Genomic DNA, 5,796 nt, shown 5'->3' with positions numbered 1-5,796 from the left:
GGGTTAACAAACGCACCTGTAGTCTTTATGGATTTGATGAATAGAGTTTGCAAGCCGTACTTGGATAAGTTCGTGATTGTGTTCATCGACGGCATTTTGATTTATTCAAAGACGAAAGCTGAGCAGGAACAGCACCTAAGAGCTATTTTGGAGCTGCTGAAGAAAGAACAGTTGTACGCCAAGTTCTCTAAGTGCGAGTTTTGGCTACGAGAAGTACAATTCCTTGGGCACGTGGTGAATGGAGATGGAATCCACGTGGATCCCACCAAGATCGAAGCGATTAAGAATTGGGAAACGCCAAAGACGCTAACCGAAATTCGACAATTCTTAGGTTTGCTGGGTACTACCGAAGATTCATTGAGGATTTTTCAAAAATCGCTCAACCATTGATGCTCCTCACGCAGAAAGATAAGAAGTTTGATTGGGGAATCAAACAGGAAGAAGCATTCCAGATATTGAAGGATAAGCTCCGCAATGCGCCAATCTTAGCACTACCGGAAGGTACTGATGATTTTGTGGTATACTGCGACGCTTCGCGTCAAGGATTGGGTTGTGTGTTGATGCAACGTCAAAAGGATTTTTGCTTATGCGTCACGACAGCTGAAAGTGCATGAAAAGAACTATACCACACATGATTTGGAACTTGGCGCAGTGGTTTTTGCTTTAAAGATCTAGAGACACTACCTTTATGGTACGAAATGTACGATCTTCACAGATCATAAGAGCCTACAACACATATTCAACCAGAAGGAGCTGAATATGAGACAAAGACGATGGGTTGAGTTGTTGAGTGATTACGACTGCGAGATAAAGTATCATCCAGGGAAGGCGAATGTGGTTGCTGATGCCCTAAGTCAAAAGGAGAGGATCAAGCCCATAAGGGTTAGGGCTTTAGAGATGATTATCCAAACCGATCTTTCTTGCGCATTCGTGCCGCGCAAAAAAGAAGCTCTTAAGGAAAGAAACCTTGAAGAGGAATATCTCCATGGGATGGAGAAGCAATTAGTGCCAAACGAGGAAGGAACGTTATGTTTTGAGAAAAGGATTTGTGTTCCTTTGTTTGGAGGTTTACGGAAAGTTATTTTCGATGAAGCTCACAAATCGCGGTACTCTATCCACCCAGGAGCGGATAAGATGTACCAAGATCTTAAGGATTATTACTGGTGGCCTAGGATGAAAGGCGATGTTGCTGTTTATGTGAGCAAGTGTCTAACGTGCGCTAAGGTGAAAGCAGAATACCAGAAGCCTTCAGGACTTCTGCAACAACCTGAGATTCCCAAGTGGAAATGGGAACAAATCTCCATGGATTTTATTACAAAGTTGCCAAGAACACCGAGAGGTCACGACACTATTTGGGTAATAGTGGACCGATTAGCGAAATCTGCGCATTTCTTACCTATCAGAGAAAAGGATAATACGAGCAAGTTGGCTGAAATTTACATGAGGGAAATCGTTACGCGCCATGGAGTACCTCTCTCAATCATCTCTGATAGAGACGGAAGGTTCGTATCAAGGATTTGGCAATCCTTCCAAGAAGCTTTTGGCTCATAATTGAATCTGAGCACCGCATTTCACCCGCAGACCGACGGGCAAAGCGAACGGATGATACAGACTTTGGAAGACATGCTGAGAGCATGTGTTATGGATTTGGGCGGTAGCTGGGATAAGCATTTGCCATTGGTCGAATTTTCATACAACAACAGCTACCACACCAGTATTGGTGCCGTGCCATTCGAAGCTTTATATGGACGCAAGTGCAGATCACCGCTTTGTTGGTCTGATGCAGGTGATAGACAATTGGTTGGTCCTGATATGGTCCAGGAAACCACAGATAAGATTGCACAGATCCGGGATCGCATCAAGGCGACTCGTGATCGTCAAAAGTGTTATGCGGATCGAAGAAGGAAACCTCTAGAGTTTGAGGTAGGTGATATGGTTTTGTTGAAGGTATCACCCTGGAAGGGTGTGGCACGCTTCGGGAAGCGTGGAAAGTTGTAAGACCCTAACACGTAATATTTTTAAATCGACGCAGTGGAAATACGAGCCTTAAAATTTCTTTCTTTAATAAACATATTTCTAACATAAAAGTTCAGATGCAATTTATTAAACATTTACTGGAAGGGTTTTACAATATTCACATTGTATTGACGCTTCAAAGCAATACATATTTCGAACTATTTGACCGTTCTTTCCGTACAACCCTTGCTCTTGACTCGATCTACGTCCGCTCAGCTTCGTTAGTAGAAGAAGGAATCCATGTGGTACCTGTGAACATCACATACAACTAAATCATTAGACATTGACAACCTCATACGACACTAGTCTCACACAATTAACTTCCGTATAGCATTCGACTATTCTCTTGAAATCTCTCGTTTCGAGTTCAGCTTCAACTTCATAAGGATCCGTCATTCTCATGCCTGCATTATATTCTAAACTCAAGTGTGTCGTTAGTAACGTTAATTCTCAATACATCTAAATTATGCATTCGCACGTACATACACATGTACATACTTACAACCGTACACGTTTACATCCCTACATATATTCAAATATACTTACAATCATGTATTCATACCTATGTGTATCGTACATGTTCTTGTATGCCAAACTACATATAACACGTGCAATTAAAGTCATATTCCCTTAACCACCTCCTACTATTGTATTATAAACATACGTAATAATTCACAAGTAAGCATTCTTATGAACAAGTTTTATCATTTTATCCATATAAACTGTTCTAACACATTTCCTTTCACCATTTAATTATTTACAAGATCCGCACTTTTACATGAACTTGAGTGCATAGCTATCTATTTTAATAAGGTTAGTGCTTTCTTATGCCTAACAAGGCTTACGGAGTCTTTACGGAGCACCCGGATGGAAATGAGTTCAACCGAGAGCGCTACATGGCGAAAACAGAAAGCAGGAAACGGAGGCACCGTCGCGACGCCCACTAATTTTGTCCGTCGGGAAAGAAGTCTGTAGACAGGAAATTAGGACGTCGTAAGCACAAAACCACCCAAGCACCGTCGCCGACGGTCCGACGCCCCTTCTGCATCCCAGACGCTAATTTCTACTTTTTGGCTATCGGGATCGATTATACTTGCACCACGAACGTTCCAAACGTATGGTAACATCCTTTCAAGGTCCCAAATCATACCAATACTTTCCCCATGCCTTAATGGCCGAAACCTCACCTTACCCTGTTTCCTAGTTTTGACCCGTTTGATCTTTATTACACACTTTCCGACTTAGTTAACATTTTTGACCCATCACCACAAAACTAAACTTAGAACTTCATTTGATCTTACGTTCTTACAAATCTCACTATTCGCAACATATGACCAAATTAACAAATCTTTCTAAATACTGAAAAGAGGTTCGAAACTTACTTATACTTCATTATGTTATGACAATAAGACTTTGTTTGACCCATTCGATCTACTTAGCGAGAACCATCGTTTTCATTCAACCAAATCCATATTGAGTTCGTAACATACCCAATTATCTAGAACACTACCTTATTTAAACAAGCTAAGAAGTGAAATCGGAATCACTTACCTTGAGTACTCCAATAAGTGTATTTGTCACCTTGCCTTATCTTGACCCGTTATCCTCCTATGCTTGAGCTCTCCTTGACACGTTCCTATTATCTCATTCCATTACATCCATTCAATAGTTAGTATACATAATCATACGCATCACTAATCACACTTCTATTCACGTGTCAATCGCTTAACGAGTTCAACATCTATCATAATACTACAATGCTAATCAATCTAACAATTTATCATTCCATCATCACAAAAGTCATACATGAGCTTCTAGCATGCACAATTATGTATTTACATCATGTTCATTATTCTTTCAAAATTCCATACTTAGAATGATAACATTTTCTAAGTTAGGCAACTTGTTTCATACGTTAAACATTTCATACCATTTCTTAACACCTTGGTTTTTACACATCCATACTACTATTTTCTATCAACAACCCGTTTCGACCCGTTGGTGCAATTATATGCATAAACTAGTTGGTAAGTGTTTTAGACACTTAAAACAATCAAATAACTTACTAATAATTTATTAAAATCAGTAGTTCATGATTCATACAAGTGTGCATAACAATACAACTAATTTTACGTAATATTTATACTAAAAATGTGCAGCAACTTTCTGCGCAGCAGCTGTTCACGACACATTTTAACCCATTTATCTTCTGATTCAGTTCTTCATGTTCAAATATGAAATGATCTACACTCAGAGACCTTTCTAAGCATATAAAGATCGTAACAATCGGACGTTCCTATGATTTTATATGATTTTTACAAAATCAGCACAGAAGCTGAAATGCTTCCAAACAGCTTGCTGTCAAAATAGTATTGCCGACTTTGGGCACTGTTTTGGCCTGTTTAACATCCGAATTCATCAAACATGTTCAAACACAAAACGTAGTATGTTTAAATAGCTTTTTGAGCATATAAGTCTCGACCTCACAGGTCCTTCCTATGATTTTATATGATTTTTGCAAAATTGTTGCGCAACAAATTTTAATTCTAATCAGCTTTGTTACTCGATACACGTAGCATGTCATTTTGTACACAACATCATAACTAAGCACTTTTCATACTTATAATACATGATCACCTTCATTACTATTTAATTAGCATTCCATACAAATGATAACACATACTAACCTATACTAGGCATTTCATCAAACACTTGGTGTGCGAACTACTTTCCAAGCATAGTGTACAAGTGGTTTAAGCATGTTCTTCCCAAATTCATCTCATGAACCATTACATTCAAATGAAATCATATTGTCATTAATTCTACATCTTGTTTATCATATAACATCTTATGCATCAACATAATACAATTTCACATCTACATATTCATCATAATCATCTTCATACTCATGCACATGGGTTTCATCCTAAATCATCAAGATAACTCAAAATTCTACCATAAATCAACTTAAACACAATAGTATTAACAAGTATTCATTCCAATTTCAATCCAATTCACGGATTCATTCTAACCCCTTTTCATCAACAATCACTAGAACACAAAATTTAACTTACCACATGATTGTGAGTACTAGATCATCAAGAAATCGGGTTCATGCATCAATCTCAACTTGAATCCATCTTCAATTTAGACTTAAAGGGGCTGAATTTGAGGGTTTTTTCTTTTTCCTTTGTGGGTGTCGACATACACCTCCAACATACACACACAATACTGAGTTTTCTAGATTATGTAAAACTTAAACTCAATTTTTCCAAGTTTAGCCCCTCTATTTTGTCACATCCTCACAATTGCCACCAAACTCATTCATTACTTGTTTTGACTAAATAATTTAACTAGGCTAAATAGCCTAGTCATTTTATTTCATGTTTTATCATTTGGAACATATGACAAATATAAACATTCAAGGTTTTAGGGCGTTACTCATATGACGAATGTGAGCATTCGAGTTTTGGGGCGTTACAAGTCTACCCCCCTTAAAGAAGGTTTCGTCCCCGAAACCTTTCTCGTTCCTATTAGACCAATTCTATCCTTACTTTTAAATTAGTTCATTCAAAATGCTTACTGTAACACGAAAACACTTGTAACTCGTTAGAGAGGTAATATTCATGCATAGCCATTCGTATAGGTCTTCTTCTTGCCTTCTTAATAAAGCATCAGACTTTCATACATTACCAATCATAGTGAATCAAATAATTTCCATCTCACACATGTACCATACAAGTTATTTCATCCTAACATTAGCCACAGGGGTACCTATCG

General features: G+C 38.2%; 1 long non-coding RNA gene across 1 annotated transcript; it reads right to left on the bottom strand.

The window, feature by feature from the left end:
- Window positions 1–2,088: 2,088 nt before the first annotated feature.
- LOC110884631 lies at window positions 2,089–5,225 on the bottom strand. The gene is made up of 2 exons (XR_002561389.2): window positions 5,091–5,225; window positions 2,089–3,652 (listed from the first exon to the last, which is right to left on the bottom strand). It is a non-coding gene; the product is annotated as an uncharacterized LOC110884631 (long non-coding RNA).
- Window positions 5,226–5,796: the final 571 nt, after the last annotated feature.

Source organism: Helianthus annuus, chromosome 10 (assembly GCF_002127325.2).
Source record: "Helianthus annuus cultivar XRQ/B chromosome 10, HanXRQr2.0-SUNRISE, whole genome shotgun sequence".
Taxonomy (NCBI): domain Eukaryota; kingdom Viridiplantae; phylum Streptophyta; class Magnoliopsida; order Asterales; family Asteraceae; genus Helianthus; species Helianthus annuus.
The sequence above is the reverse complement of the archived record's forward strand: the minus strand, read 5'-3'. Positions and strand labels throughout refer to the sequence as shown.